This window comes from Protopterus annectens, chromosome 10.part0 (assembly GCF_019279795.1).
Source record: "Protopterus annectens isolate FY-2018-M chromosome 10.part0, PAN1.0, whole genome shotgun sequence".
NCBI classification, from domain to species: domain Eukaryota; kingdom Metazoa; phylum Chordata; order Ceratodontiformes; family Protopteridae; genus Protopterus; species Protopterus annectens.
Genome location: NC_056744.1, coordinates 1,256,733,339 through 1,256,750,624, shown reverse-complemented (window position 1 = coordinate 1,256,750,624; position 17,286 = coordinate 1,256,733,339). Strand labels below are relative to the sequence as shown.

The window sequence follows — 17,286 nt, the reverse complement described above, 5'->3', positions numbered from 1 at the left end:
AAAAGGTTACCTCATCAGCTTTCCATGTGGGTAATGTGTTTAGCAACATGTATAAATCTCTGGTTAATATATTGCATGTGAATAAAGGATTTAATGCCAATAAGGTGGATTTACCTCTCTGAGTTGTTTGGATACTGGATAATAGGAATGATGCCTCCAAGACTAAAGGAGGTATAGGTAAAGTTTATGAAATATAAATATCTCCAAGAATATCTATTTTGTATAAGCTCTGTTTCTGTTTTCATCAAAAGCAGTAAAGAATTATGACTTTCTTGAGCTTCTACATGGCCTACTCACCGTAAGCAAAGTTCCAAACCAAGTTATTGCAAGCTATAGTTCTTCCTCTATATCCTAGGATAGTGATACCTCATGCCTAAACCTACTGGAATCATTCAACATTGAACCTAACACTATAGTCCTGGGTAACTTCAACTAACCCACTATAGACTGGAAACATATACATCTCCTTATACTCTACTTCCACAAAAAGGACAGCCACCACCGGAGTCCCTCAGTTCTTGGTGCTGAGGCTGCTCTTTTTTGGCATTTATTTTTCAGAAGTCAAAGCTACCATTAAATGCCTGTGACTTTCAGATGACAATACACTCTGCATTAATACAGAATTCCTCAAAGCTATACATATCTTCCAAGAAGGCTTGTAACAAATGAATAAATGATGTAAGAGCCATGGTCTAAAATAGAATGTAAAAAATGCATACTAGTATCCTTTGGAAAGTCAACCAACCCTGAGAATTACCACATAGATGATACACCCCTAAGAGGTGGCCCAGTGGTTAAGGACTTGGCAACATATATGAGCACTGACTTTGCCTTTGACCATCATGTCTCCACTGCTGAAAGGAAATCATTCTATATTTTGCAAATTTTAAGCAGACACAGATACATTTTTTATCTTTCTTTAGTTATAGTGGGCAAATTAACTGCAAACTTCTGATCACACTCCTTTTTCCAGCTGTGCATCTTATAATTAGTATCATTGCCTTACCACATCTCATACAACTAACCTCAGAAGTCAAAAAGTATTATTTCCTTGAGTAAAAACAAAAAAAAAGTTTACAGTTTCCTCTACAGTTTTGCCCACTCCATGTCATAACATGGAATTATATAAAACAGCTAAGCATTTTGCTAACATTATCAGGGGAGTTACAAAGGGAACAGTATACTTGGTTCAAAGTTCACAAAGATTATGCAATTTTTTTGTTACGGTGAGAAACAAGAGTTTTCATTTTTTTTTTTTTTTTTTTTTACATTTCTAATGCTTGGTGACTGAACAAGTTAAAAATGTGATAGCCAGAAACACTATTTTTAGTACTGAAACATGAATTTAAAACTGGAGAAGGGATGATTGTGTTTCCATTTAGATAAGAACTAAGTTAACATCATCCATTATTTTAGCAGACGAAGACCATGACATTCTAGAAGTTAATTTAACTGATGGAAAGAGAAAAAGGGTTGTGACATTGCTCTGCAAAGCACCTAACCAACTTAGAAAAGTTGTAGTGATATTTAACATTGCATTATAACTCTCAACCTGCAGACATTAAAAATAGGAAGTTAGGATTTTACTGTGATGTTTATCCATCTGTTAAAATTGATTTACAGTTGTGGAATTTGAAGAATGCTATGATGGGTAAAGATATGGACTGCTAGGATAATTTGTATGACATAATCAATTCTATGGTTGATAAGTGGGTACCCTGTGGAAGGGCCAATTTCCAAAGAAAGCCAAAAAACACTTAGTGGCCAAGAAAATTAGACAAATTAAGAAGGGAGGAAAAACATGCTTGGAATCATTACAAAAGGACTGTAACTTAAAGGTTATGTTATCATGAAGCTTAAACTTTGTTTAGCTGTATCATGAAGAACACTAGAAATAGATAAAAGCTTACATTGACAGAAAATATTATAGCTAATAGAAAATTTAAACATCTAGGGGGTATAGAAAGGATACCAATCTTGCATTTTTGTGTTATCATATAAGTAAGAACAGGCACTAACAAACCTGTCTATTTGCTGATAAATTTACAGTGATAAATTCCAGTTCAAGTACTGGTGCTACATAATTAAGTATCTTTAGTTGCAAAAGTTGCTCCATGATTCCCAACAAAACTATATCTGCTGCTCTTAGAAAAAAAACAGAAAGAAAAACATGTTCTGCATCCGGGACTGATGGCCTAATTTTTTTTTTCTTCCATGGATTTCTGGTACCACTGAATCATGTCTAAACATTACTTTTTCAACAGTCATTAATCTCAGGTTATTTCTAATATTTGGAAAAAGGCAATAATTATTCCTACTCCTAAAGTTAATAACAGCCCATATGATGATAACTTCTATCCTGTTAATCCACCTTGTATAATACATAAATGGCTTGAAACTGCCATCTGTGAGCTACTAATAAGGGAAGTCAAATAGGGACTAGATATTTACTAATATGTTTTAAGGAAGGGAGGACCTGTATGACAAAATTATTTTTTTGCATACTAGCAGTGTTAATGGCAAAAGAGGTAGCATACTCACCTTTGGTGCAGAAGGCTGTGGGTTCTGTTCCTGCACCATGTAGAGTTGCTGTTGACACTGGGGTGTAGCAGAAGGGAGGTGCTGCAGTCTCAAGTGTTGTATACCTCAAATGAGATGTTAAACCCAGACATCATCTGCTTGAGTTGGTGGATGTAAACAATCCCATGGCATGCATCAAAAAGGGGAAATGCCCTGGCCAAATTTCACCTTGTTATATAAATACCACCTTGACTCTCCCCTGAAAAGAGGCTACTAACCTGGTCAACAGTGGATAAATAATAACCAGGATGTTATTAATCTTCTTATTTCAGCTGATGTGATCTGTTTAGGCCTAGCTAGGGAATTTTACTCTGTTACATATATAATAATAGTTGAAAATATACAACATGCTAATATCAATGGATATATCATTAGATGTGTTACAGACTGATTGTCTGGTAGATCATATACAGTGAGGACTGGAGAAGTCTTGTCTAATGTAATATCATTTAGGGATGGTGTTCCTCAGGTGTGTGTACTCAGCCCAATTTATGTCCATAGGTTTCTATTATAGAGCAACATCACAGTGAGAAGGTTCATGGATGATACTAAGTTAGGGTTTCTTTTAATAAACACAAGAGATCACGGGATGTTGAAGAAGTTTATTGATGCCCTTACCACATGGTATACATGCAAGCATTTGCTGTTTATTGGAAAAAGTTTTAAGGTTTTCCATTTTGGGATAAATAAATCCTATTACCCACATGAACTAAAATACCAACTTATTTTGAGAGCAAAGTTTAGTAGGCAAGGATCTATGAACACGACTATGCCATCAGGAAAAATAACATGAATAATGCACTGGCTAGGCACATCCATGATAACAATAGCCACAGCTTCAGTTTTATGGCTATTGACCATGTTACTATTGGTGACAAGTTACCTTGGGGGCTCCAACTGGAGTTAAAAGAATTGAGATGGCAGATCCTTTTGCATGCAGACAAATGGCCTGACATTAATGACAGGACATCAGTTACCCCCGTCTTAAAACTAAAAGCCTTGGAAAGGAAGAAAATAGTACAAACCATCCTGCACAAGCACTTTATGAGAAAAAGTTTAATGTTTTTACCTAAATTGTAAAACATTTTTAAAGTTTGACTATTATGATACTGACATCAACTTTTTAATAGTTCAACTTGGTTTGCTAATTCAGTTTTTTACAGACATTCAACTTTTAGAATTATTTTTAGTGTATGTACATATTTTTTAAAGTGAAGTGTTGCTGTAACACTTAGCAAAGGGTTAACTACATCTACTCATTTTACTCTTGGTTCAGCTGGTTTTCTGTGTCGAATCAGAATGTGTTAGAAGGTTTTAAAATATATTTAAACATTGGCTGTGCACATTGACTCTTATCTGATGAAGTTAACATTGTTTTAACGAGAGCGCTCACATACATCGATTTTATTGGATTTATTGGATTTATTCAGCATTAAAGTTTGCTTTTATTCAACATTTTTGTGTTTGGTGTTCCTTGGGACCCTTCTTGCCAGTTTTTTTTCAATTATTTGGTTTCTTTCTTGCCTTTGACATTTTCCACAATGTCAGATATGCAACTTAGCATAGTCAGATGACCACACTCCAAGCCACTTAAACTGCCTATTTTATGAAGACACAGATCTGGTGAAAACAACAAGAAAAACCCAGCCAAACTAGAGTTTGCACTGTGTGATTCCTTGAAATCTCTTGTAAAAGACCATTATGGGATACATACAAATGACCTCTTAATGACACCAGGTGTTTCAGCTGTATGGCAGTTCTGAATGCCCATGACTTATATCATTTCAAGTTGATTACTTACTGCATGTCTTTGGAATGCAGGAGGAAACCAGATCTCACAGAGGATGCTTTACATCTAATATCATTTATCCTAAATAAAGCTGAATATGTTCAGCCACACACCAGTCTCAAAGGTGATGCTCTTGCTGTATGTCTTGCTAGCAAACCCAAGATTCATAGATTCATAGATTCATAGATTAGTACTAGGCTAACTGCCCCTGCGAGCCATTTTAAGCCTAGACATTTATCCCCTGTGAGACTCAAACCCTGTACCTTGTGTTTGTAAGGCAAACACCTTAACCATTAGGCTTCCTGACTGATGATCAGCTTGTATTAATCTGTGAAGTAATACATGACATTCTGGTTGCTTTATATAAACAGTGTGAAGATTCTGTACAGGCACTCTTCAAACATCATGACGTGAAAGATATAACTTACAATCAACTACAGGTAACTCAGGAAAAAACAGGATAAAGAATAAACATATTGTGACAGCCCAGCACTGGCCCAGTAATCAAGGGGCCTCAATCCTCATCACTGTCAACAGTGGGGGATGTACACACTGGGAGAATGACAAGTACGCACACACAGGAAAGTGCAATTTCCCTTAAGAGAACACAGAGACCACAGTCAGTCTGGGGATGGTTTCTCCCTCTTTCTCCAGATCCCCAGTAAGACTCTCCACTGGCACAGCTATAGAGTTGAGATCTCAGCTGAGTGGCCAAACCAAGAATTTCAGCACCCTCTCTATCCAACCAGTGCTTCGTGTCACTGCCCAAGTAGCAGACACATGCACTCTTTGAGGTTTGATTTACACACACACACACACACACACACACACACACACACACACACACACACACACACACACACACACACACACACACACACACACACACACACACACACACACACACACACACACACCTGGGAATAGCGGGAACAGGTTTGCTAGCTATGCACCCTTCTGCCCAGACTATAAGGTAGTTTTCACTGCCACCAGCTGCTACTGATCAGCTATTTTAATGCCCTTAGCAAAGGGTATCCAATCTTACTGTGTAATGTTATTATTAATCCAAATGGTAGTTTGACCAAGAGCAAGGCTATTAGGAATGACCTACACAGTATCACCAAATAAATATGCAAATACTCTGAAAGCTTAAATAGGTCTCGCAAATATCAGCCACAATGAAATGTTTAAATATATTAAATGTTGTTGTTGTTGTGTCTTTTGGCTTTTCCCGGTTAGGGGTCGCCACAGCAGAACTCCGGTCCGCTAATGATTGGCAGTTGATTTTTACATACCGAGTTGCCAGCCCTGATGTACAATCTTCAACGAAGGAATGCCCATTCACGCATGTCTCCACGCAGAAGACGCTCTAGCTGAGAGTCGAACTGGACAGCATCTTACTGTGAGGCGACAACGCTACAGCAGCACCACCACCGCGTATGTTTAAATATATTAAATAAATAATAAATAATAAAAGAACAAGAAAATACTAAGTAAATCACCACAATAACTCCAGAGTTCAAAATCACAGGAAATATTTAAAACAACATTGCAGGACAGTCCCAAATAAATACAAAAAAACACTGAAACTAATTTTTACTATATTTCTAACTATATCTAAAAGAATTACTGTACCCTAGAGACTTACTATTACATCAAGGCAAGTGTGATGAATGGATCTTCTAGCTGATGATGTCAGGTCAAAGACAAATACAGAATGCTCAGTCTCTCTCTCAGAGAGTTCTTAAATTAATACCCCAAATGCTGCTGGGATACTTGCAACATGACATCACTTCTTGACATCTGATTGTCCCAGGTGAAAACCATTGATTTTAGCATCTACCTGCAAAAACACATAGACCTTAGATCCTTTGGCAAATGGTGGAAGTCGTAAAATAATTTACATTCCTCCACATTTAAAGACAATGCAAAAAAACTTCTAGCTCTAGACATTATGTCTCCTGTTGCACTGAAAATGAAAGATAACATCTCTTTTATTACGTGTTTATAAAATAATTTACTTTCAACTATTTTTCTGAAGTTTTGCAAGTTAACCTTCTATGTGCCATTTCCTATTGTTAAAACATATACTGTACATTTACAAAGTTACAGTAGTTTATATACATTTCTGTTGTTCCAGTAGGGTACACTGTAGATACATCTTTAAGCTGAGTACTCTACAACCTATCTCTTCAGCACTCATACCTGTATAAACCATCTTATATGAGATGCAGTTCTAATACATTTATAACAGAAGCATATAAATCATGTTGATATTCACAAATAACACATAACCATTCACAAAATTCCAGACAGCTGTGCTGGCAGTATCTCCCTCTGTCACACTTCTAGATAAATCATATTAATATTCACAAACAACACATAATTATTTCCAAAATTCCAGACAGCTAGGCTGACAATATTTCCTTTTGTGACACCTCCCTTGAAAACTCAAGATAGTTTTTCAAGTGACCCTTGAGAAATGTTGCTTGAGAGGATGAGCTTATGTGGGAATACACTACCCCATACCTGCTCCAGAGATTCGGCACTGTCCTATCTTATAGACCCCCTCAAACTTCTCCTGCCTTGTACTGCAAATATTTAGCACGAGGGCCTCCCTATCATGGTAAAGTTTCATCATGTTAACATGGTACAGTTTGTGCCCCTGTCTCCTGGCCAGCAGTTCTACCATGTAGTTAACATCACTGACCTTCCTTACCACCTTGTAGTGTCCATCCCAAGCTGCCTGCAGCTTGTTGTTTCTGGCAGAAATGAGAACCAGTACCTGTTTCCCTAATGCATACTCTCTAACTCAAACATTTCTCTCATACCAGACCTTTTTTCTGCTATTCATCCTCTGCCAAGTTCTCCTTGGCCAAGCTCATGAGCTCCCTGAGCCTTGTCCTGGTGTTTAGGACGTATGCTACAACAGACTCCTTGTGGGATTCACACTCACTCTCCCACTCATCTCAAATCAAATCTAGAGGTCCCCTCACCCTGTGCCCATACAGCAACTCAAAGGTTGAAAAACCTGTGGATTCCTGGGGCACCTCTCTGTAAGCAAACAACAGATGGGGCAAATATGTGTCCCATTCCCTGTAAAACTGGTCTGCAAATGCACATAGCATGGTCTTTAGTGTATAGTTTAACCTTTCAACCATTCCATTAATCTAGGGATGGTAGGGGGTGGTTTTTAGGTGCTTCACCCCACAGCACTCCCAAAGACAAGCCAGCAGGTCTGATGTGAAATTTGCACCTCTGTCAGTCAGTATTTCTTTTGGGAAACCTACCCTGCTGAAAGTCACTAACAAAGCATTTGCCACCTTTTCTGCCTTAATGAAGGTCAATGCCAATGCCTCAGGATATCTGGTAGCATAATCTACTACCACTAGGATCTACTTTTTCTCTGTGGAACTTGAGGTACTCACAGACCCCAGAATATCCATAGCTACCCTCTGAAATGGCTCCTCAATCACAGGCAAAATCATCAAATGGGCTTTGACCTTGTCCCCTGCCTTGCCTACTTTTTGGCACTGCTCACAGTTCCTGCAGTACCCTGTTACATCTCTGGAAATCCCAGGCCAATAAAAGTTATGCATAATATGTCTCTTTGTATGCTTTATGCCCATATGACCTACAAAGGGAATGTCAAGGGCTATGGCTATGTACAAGTCTAAATAGTTCTCCAGTAAAAACAACAGTCAAGTCTTTGACCTTAAGTTTTTTGCCAACTGTGGAAGTGATTGTGTAATATATTTGGCTTCCTGCACCTGTTCAGCTTTCTACATAAGGCAAACTTCTCGTTCTCTATGAATTCGCATGTCTGAACATCTAAGTGATATACGTAACAAAAAAATGACAAATGCTCTATACAGACACTGCATCTCCCATAGCACTGCCAAATTTTATTTTACTATTATTGATAAAATTCAGGGTCATAGAAGTAATAAGCTTGGCTGGCACTCCATTCTAAACAAAAAGGAGAAATACTGGATTATTAAATTAGGGGGGGCTTTTTTCCCCTGGACTTAATGATCATTTATAATATATATCACTTATTGGAAGATTATAGGTGGAAGAGTTTCTCTATATAAATGGTTATGTGCTGATTTTGTTGTTATTTTATTATTCACTGAAGAAGGCAGGGATGCCAAAACCGGTATGATGTTATGAGCTAACTAATAAAACTTTTCTGTGCTTTTGACACTTTGGTGCTGGCCGTCTGATTTGACTACTATGGCTAAAATTGCCAGACGGTAGGCTATGGGCACTACCAATTGCTGTATTCTCTCATCCTCTAGTCCTCCCTCATGGGTCCACTCTCTATACAGTAACCCTTTGTTCCAGTATACAGATTCCCCCTTCCCTTAAGAATCAGGTGCCTCACTAGCTACCTCCCTCAGGCCTTGTAATGTAGGGTCTGACAGATGAGCCTTTCTCAGCTCTCTCTTTGTATCCCTTCCCAACTCCCCTTCCACAGGATATCTGGTATTCTCTGACAGTGGTGCCTCACTGTCAGCCTAGGTACTACTACTCACCTCTGCCTTTGCAGTCACTCTGTTCAAGGGAGCATCAGTGCTCACCAGCAGCCGTGGATCACTTTCAATCTCACTGCTACAGAGTAGCCCTCTCTCTAAAATAACCACCACACCAGTCTTGACTTCAAGTCTGTGGTCTGTCTGGGTCCCCCCAGGCTACCAGACCCACATGCTTGTCTCCAAGCTTGACTGCATATACCTGTATGCACACAAGGTACTGCATTATAAAAATCATTTCCTGTCAGGACATCTGCATGGATATCTTCAAACACACCTACTTCCTTGCTTCAATTTCCACCCTTCCAGTCAAGGTGAATCCTAGCCAAAAGTATGTGGAATAGAGTCCCTCCTAAAGCTCTGACTGGAGAAGACTACCCAAGCAAGTAGTGCTCCTCTTTAACCATTGCAGTCTTCACAATGGTTAGGTCTGAGGCTGTGTCTCTCTTAGCTGTGGCCTGTTTCCCATTTACTAAGATAGGATATAACCTCTTGTTGTAGTTTGGTATCCTTGTTATCTCCAGACAACCTACTGCTAGCATTCTGTTACTCTCACTTACTGGATCTCCCACCTTTTATTCCCCACCATGCCTCTGTGAACATGTATATGCTACAGGGCCCCACTGGTTGCATTTAAAACATTTAACCCTTGGTCCTGAATGTGTACATGGACTAGTGGATTCCCCTCTCTTGGCGTGGTCTAGACTGCACACAATGGAGTCCCTTAGACATATGAGCAGCACTGGGTATCCCTTTCTTGTGCAGTGATGCCCTGCTTGCTAGGTAAAGGTCTCCCTTTTTTCCCAACTCATCTGCTATGTTACATTCCCTGTCTGCTAATCAGATTCACATGTCCTTGGGCAAAGTGCTATGGGCTTGTTTCCTCACCAAAGGGTCTGCCAGCCCTTCAAACGTGGTGACCTGACACACTCTGACCCATCTATGAAGTGCTTAACTCAGCAATATATTCGCACACACTTTCATCTGCCTTGCATCTATGCTCACAAAACGTTTTCCTATAAGCTTCATGTGTTAACTTAAAACACTCTAACAGACAATTTTTAATAGCATTATCATTTAAGCAATCAGTATCAGACAATTTATAAATAACAGTTACAGCTGTACCATGGAGTAAGGTGGTCAGGAACCATACCCAGAGCCCTTGGTCAACATTATATTGTTTACATACCCTTTCAAACATATAAATAAAACTGTCAAAAGTATCACCCTCTGTAAACTGTGGAAGACATTTACTGACCTTTGTTGTTTCTGTGCTTTGGTTACTCTCCTCCCCATTATCTCCATGACCCTGGCGAAGAGTCAGCATCTCCTTTTCATGTTGCCTCTGCTTCTCATTCTCTTCAGCTTCCAGACAACTCAGTCTCTCTGCTGCTTCTAATTCCATTTGTTTCTCCTGCTCCAGTCTCTTTGCTGATTCCAGTTCCAACCGTTTGGCCTCCAGTTCAAGTCTGTTTAACTCCAGATGGATTTTTAAGTCCTCTGTGGAAAGGTTGAACATTCCATTTTCTGAGAGTTGTATATTTCCATGGCCAGTCTGATTGTCCTCCTGGTTGCTGGTCTGTGATGCAGCTGTGCCTAAGACTGCAATCATTTCTGCTTTTGTTAGGTTGGCATAAACTAGTCCTTTAGCCTGGCAAATGTCAGCAAACTGGTTCCTTGTCAGCTTGCCATACTCCTCTGCTGACATCCTTGCCTGCTCTCCCTGACTAACTAAGCTAACAAAAAAATAAAATAAAACAATTGTGATATGAAACTCTGACTGTTCACTGTGTGGCTGGCTGAGAGTACAAACACCTTTCTCAGCTACCGATGTTTACAGACTACAGGAATTCAATATCCGCACCACTGAATCCTAATACGTAGATATCCCACTATTGACAACCAATTAATATGTGACCCTCCAGGACTAGACCAGTAATCTAGGAGCCTCAATCCTCACCACTGCAAAAGTAGGGGACGTACACCCTGGGAGGAGGACAAGACACACAAAGTAAAGTGCAATTTCCCTTAAGAGCACACAGAGACCCCAGTCAGTCTGGGATTGGTTTCTCCCTCTTTCTTCAGATCCCCAATAAGACTACTCACTGGCATAGCTATAGAGTTGAGATCTCAGCTAAGTGTCCAAGCCAAGATTTGATGTACACACAAACACACACACACACACACACACACACACACACACACACACACACACACACACACCTGGGAAAGGCCGGCACAGGTTTACTAGCTATGCCCCCTTCTGCCCAGACTATAATGTAGTTTTCACTGCCACCAGCCACTACTTGTCAGTTACTTTAAGGCCCTTAGCAAAGGGTGTCCAATCTTACCGTGTAATGTTACTATTAATCCAAATGGTAAATTGATCAAGAGCAAGGCTATCAGGAGTGGCCTGCATTGCGTCACCAGATAGATATGCAAGTACTCTAAGGGCTTAAAATATGTCTCACAAATATCAGCCACAATGAAAGGTTTAAATAAATTTAATAATAAATAATAAAAGAAGAAGATATTACTAAGTAAATCATCACAGTAACTTCAGAGTTCAAAATCACAGGAAATATTTAAAACAACATTGTAGGACAGTCTCAAATAAATACAGAAAACAAGTAAACTAATCTTTATTAATTTCTAACTACATCTAAAAAAATTACTATACCCTAGAAACTTACTATTACATCAAGGCAAGTGTAGTGAATGGATCTTCTAGCTCATGTTGTTGTGAGATCAAAGACAAATACAGAATGCTCAGTCTCTCTCTCTCTCTCTCTCTCTCTCTCTCTCTCTCTCAGAGAGTTCTTAATATCTCAAATATTGCTGCTGGGATACTTGCTGCATGACATCACTTCTTGTCATCAGACTATCCCAGGTGAAAACCATTGATTTTAGCATCCACCTGTGAAAACACATATACCTTAGATCTTTTGGCAAATGTTGGAAGTTGTAAAATAATTTACATTCCTCCACATTTAAAGGCAATACAAAAAACTTCTAGTTCTAGACATTATGTCTCCAGTTGCACTCAAACTGAATGATAACATCTCTTTTATTATGTGGTTATAAAATAATTTAATTTCAACTATTTTTCTGAAGTTTTACAAGTTAACCTTCTATGTGCTAGTTCGCAATGTTAAAACATATGCATTTACACAGTTACAATAGTTTATATACATTGCTGTTTTTTTCCAGTAAGGTACACTGTGGATACATCTTTAAGCTGAGTATTATACAACATAACTCTTCAGCACACATGTCTGTACAAACCATCTTATATGACATACAGTTCTAATACATTTGTAACACAAGAATATGAATCATGTTGATATTCACAAATGGCACATAACCATTTACAAAATTCCAGATAGCTGTGCTGGCAGTATCTCCCTCTGTCACACTTTTATATAAATCATATTAATATTCACAAATAACGCATAATTATTTACAAAATTCCAGATAACTAGGCTGACAATATTTCCATTTGTGACACATATCATTGAATTCTTATCAAGGTAGGGGTATCGAGGAAGCACTTTGCATCTTTCTGTATTACTTCTGCACCTACTGCAGAATTACTAGCGTTGGCAGTTTTATTCTGCCATATGCTCCCTAACCCATCTGCTACTGTGGCATAATTTTTAATTCCCGTTTTGACTCACCCCAAGAATAATGTAATTATACAGTAATGTATATGCTGTGAATACTGTTATTGTAAAACAATACACAAATTGTTATGCCACAATGGTTAGTCACCCTCCTGTCAACCAAATACAATAATGCATTTCCAAAATATCCACATAGTCCACAGACAAAGAAACAGTACTGCAAGACAAGTCAGTTGTGTAGGAATCAAACTAGATTCTTATCCCCTGACATCTAGGCAGTTTCATTAGGGATAAACACATAGTTTTGTTGTCTTGTAATAAAGATGGGGAGGAATGGTATGCCGTGTACTTCAGTGCTACTGACTAGTGACCTACCTTCTAGAAATGCAGGAATTATAGTAAAGGTTTAGCCATTGCACATGACTGGATAAAGAACAGATTAGTAATCATAATGCAGGGCATATGATATACACAAAGCCCAGGTTCCCAGACCCTGATACATGGCATTTTATATCTTGCTTGTCTGTATAATATAGAGATACCTGAAATAATTACTCACATTCCATGTAAGCATCAACAACAGGAATAAACTTCTGGTTTATTTCATATCTCACTGGCTTATATTTCTCCACTGTTGCAATACACCTAAGAAATTTAAGCCACTCTCTGTTCACCAGGCAACTTTGTGTGCATAAATTCTTCTGTCTCGTGTATTATAGCAAATAACAATCTAATAATTAAACTATGGGCAGGGAAATACATGCCAAACATTTTATATTTATATAAAGAAGTACTCAAATGTATATGTGAACAGTTGCTGTCATAAAAAATAGATTTTTTTTATAATTTTGGGGAGAAAAACAAACTACAACTGTAAGAGAACCACTGTTTTCTTTGAAGGCAAGGCAGATTGGGGTAGTGATGTGATATGCTACACATACAGCTCTCCAGGAGCCCCTATAGTTCACCCCCATTCCTAAACTGCTTAGATTAGTGTACAAACATGGCTATGGAAAAAGACAGAAATGAGAGAACTCCTCAGATAATCATGTAGCTTCTGGCAGTAACACTGCCATAAAATACTATACTGAGGTCATCAGCCGGCCTTAAAAAAACAGTCTACTTCGTAAATGCTTCCAAAAAATGATTCAGTTTACTTCATGCAGACATGTAAAAGGAAATGGTTTAGTGTTGTTAAAAAATAAACACTAAGAAATCCAATTTAGAAAGGAAGAAATAAAAATGATTTGCTGTCACATCAGAGGGAGTGTGCTACAGATGAGGTAGCAATGATATACACAGTGTTTACAGGCTTATTAACTGGCTATATAAATGTATTAAATAACACATTCCCCCACTCCCAAAAATCAAAAAAGAGCCTGCATTGTAATGTTTCCAGACATTGATGCACTTTCTGTTATTAAAAAAAGTTTTTATCATGCATACAGTAAAACGATGTTTTAATATCCCAAAAGTCTCAAATAATCATTCTTTTCACAGAAAAAAGTGTTTAAAAAGTAATACAGTAACTGCATTACTTCTACACTGTAGCCTGAAACAAATCTATGTACTAGATACATATATAGAACTTTCTTTATGAATATCTAGGAAACATTGCTTACTAACCCATTTTAACTACAAAGAAGATATGAAATGACACTAATATCAGAGTGGGGCCTGTGATTTATTGGAAACTTAGTGAAAGGGCAGTGCTAAGCCTGTCTCCTGATTGATCAGTAGCCACGGAATGGATTGGTTCATTGCACAGTTGTGTTAGCCAGCTGGAAGCTAGATAGGAAAACTATCTGTGACTCACTATTTCAAGTTTAAAAAATGGCAATCAGCTTTACTTTAAATTATTTTTTTAGCTCTGGGGTCATGGCCAAAGCTGTTCATCTCCTTAAGAATTATACAACTATAGCTTCAAAACATAACAGCATTTTACAAAACCAGCAAAGGTACACAGGGTTTGTTTTTAAAACTCACACACTTATCCTTTTTTCATTTAATGAACTCAGTGAAGCATACCTAACTGGCACTTACACTGACTGCCAGCCATTTGCTGCTCTGTTCTGAAGTCATCACTCAGGAAAGAAGTATTAATACTGTCAAAATAGTTTATACTGAGCTTTAGTCACTGTTGGCATGTTCAGTTTAAGGTAAAAACATATCTTCTTACAAGAAATTTTATTAGAAACAAAACTCAACATGTTATTAGGTGAAAACAAATTTTGTAAATTTGCACTGATATATGCAAACAAATATGTTATACATTAGTATGACAATATGGATATGCAGATTAACTGCTGTAAGTTTTAAAGCTCCTAGCATTATTGTGAAATTTTGTGGCACTAGGTTTAAGTAAGTATATAATTTTTTTGTACTAATATTTCCAAATGTGGCTGCATGCTGTGGCAACACGTGAAGACACTGCCCTTCCCTGTTTACTGGTGCCAGCGATCAACAATACTAAAGTTCATAAGAGTAATTTATTTTTCTGGATTATCACTTAGAACCAGTCAAACTATGTCTGGAACACAAGAATAGCATACTTGTATGTTGTTTATCTGATTCATCGTAGTTTGACGTTTGTGTGCTGTGGTTGCTTTGTAGTCACCATTGCATGGAAGTGACATAGTAGCACATCATCCTTTGCATCTTTATTACTATGAGAAATTTTCCTTTGCATGAATTTGAGAATATGATGATGCTATCTCAGGTAAACAAATATTTCTGTATGCTTAAAAACGGAACCTGTACATCATACCTCAAAGCTTTAAAGCTAAAGATTTGTCTCATTTGCAGTGTAAAGAGCCTTATAATGCTCCAATGATTACATTGCAAATTCTGTATCACTTTTTGTATCCCTTCAAACTTTTCAATTACTATGTTTAGGTACTAGCTTAAACCACAGATTTACCTTAATTTACTGAATTTTCATTAGGTCAGATCTGTTTATGGGTGCATGCCTTATTAAATAAATAAATGAACTAAGCCTGTACAAAGATTCCCTACCATTAACTATATGGGCTCTAGTGTGTGTATTTCTCTACTCCCACCTCCAATAAAGCCTTTGCCCATCCAAACGTACACCTGTGTAATCACTGTTAATTATGGTTAAGAGCTACGTAAATTTTCTAATTATTTCCTGACATATATACCTCACTTTAAACAAAACATTTTCCAAATATAGTTTAAATGGATCCATGCCAAAATCTCATAATTGTTCCTCACTTAAATCTTAATAATTTGCAAAGAACAGTTTAAATGTAGCTCTGCAGTACAATTACATAAAATGAAAAAAATATGTTTGAAGAATACACAAAAATAACCAACATTGCATGCTATTAAATGCATTTTATAGCAAAAAAAAAAAAATGAAGAAATAGAAAATATTTCATGAACAGCATTGGGTGAATGATCCACTGCTGAAAGGTATTAAGAAACACAGGTGACAAACTGTGCAACAGACTAGAGTTAGAAAATGTAGTAGTTCACCTAGCATCACCAGTTAGTCTTCAAATTGTTGTTTGAAGAAATAATAATGCTGGTGACAACCTTAATTAAACTTTCTAAAATAGGTAGCACTAAATTGCCTAGTAAAGTGAAAACACAGGATCTGTATCCAATGCAGAACCATAAGTTATTAATGAAATTAATATAGAAATGGTGGAAGCCATTGAAATGAAACTGGCACGTAAGGATGTAAGACGAGTGGGAAAAACAGATGGATCAAGTGGGGTAAAACTGGTAGATATGGTGAAGTAATAAGGTTATATCTAATATATGTATGAATAGACCACCAGGGCAGGAGGACAATCAAATGTTGGTTTGGAAAACACCAGAATAAAAGTCACCATATTCAGATGTAATTGCTATAGTACAGAAGATGTACTAAGCAAACAGAAGTAGTCTAGCAGTGATAGATGCTGCTTTAGAACAAGAATAGGCAACTCAGCAGTTTTATGGTTTGAATAAGGTGCTGGGATACCCTATGAAAAGACCAATCAGCAAATTTGCATTGATGGAGAACCATTAAACATAATATTATTCAGCAAGTAATGATTTTCATAAGCTATACTGGTCATCAAGTCTTGATTGCTGGTAGTTTCCCTTGGTTGACAATGTTGTGCTAGTGGAGATCATGAAAGTATGAGAAAGGGCAGTCAGTTTTTTACTCAATTTTTTTCCTTTTTTGGATCTGTGTGATTACAAGCTGAATATATAACCGGAGCAGGGAGCATGGTAGGAAACAAGGGCAAGTGGAGGAAAAGACGGAATTGCTGCTACACAGAAAATAATCAGTTTTTTTTTATTATTTTAGGATTAGTCATTGTTCAGGATGAGGTCTCTGTACTCTCAGTGAGTAATGATGTTTGTGGTCCCCTGAGGAGCAGTTCTCACTGAGAGGGAGAATTCAAAAATATTCTTTGGATAAAGATGTCTTAGCTCTGAATAAGAATAAGCATGGTATCATCTTCAGCATAGTTTTGCTTTTCTCTGCGTATAAATAATAAGTTACATTGTGCCTGCCTGGTCTTTCATGAAAATATTAATTGGCAGATGGGTAAGAAAAGGTGTTTTTGCTGCTATAGTACAGTATATAACAAATATAAATATATATGGTTTTATGTCAGATGACTGAGTTTTTTGGAAACCTGAACTTCATATGGCTGAGACCATATGTTTGAATTTCCAAAAACCTTGAACAAAAAAAACAAAACAAGAAAAATATACATTTTTGCAGCGGTAAAGTCAC

General features: G+C 37.5%; 1 protein-coding gene across 1 annotated transcript in view; it reads right to left on the bottom strand.

The window, feature by feature from the left end:
• PAPPA2 (pappalysin 2) overlaps nucleotides 1-17,286 on the bottom strand; it is a 2,663,723-nt gene that overhangs the window by 1,546,611 nt on the left and 1,099,826 nt on the right. The gene's annotated exons all lie outside the window — the stretch shown is intronic.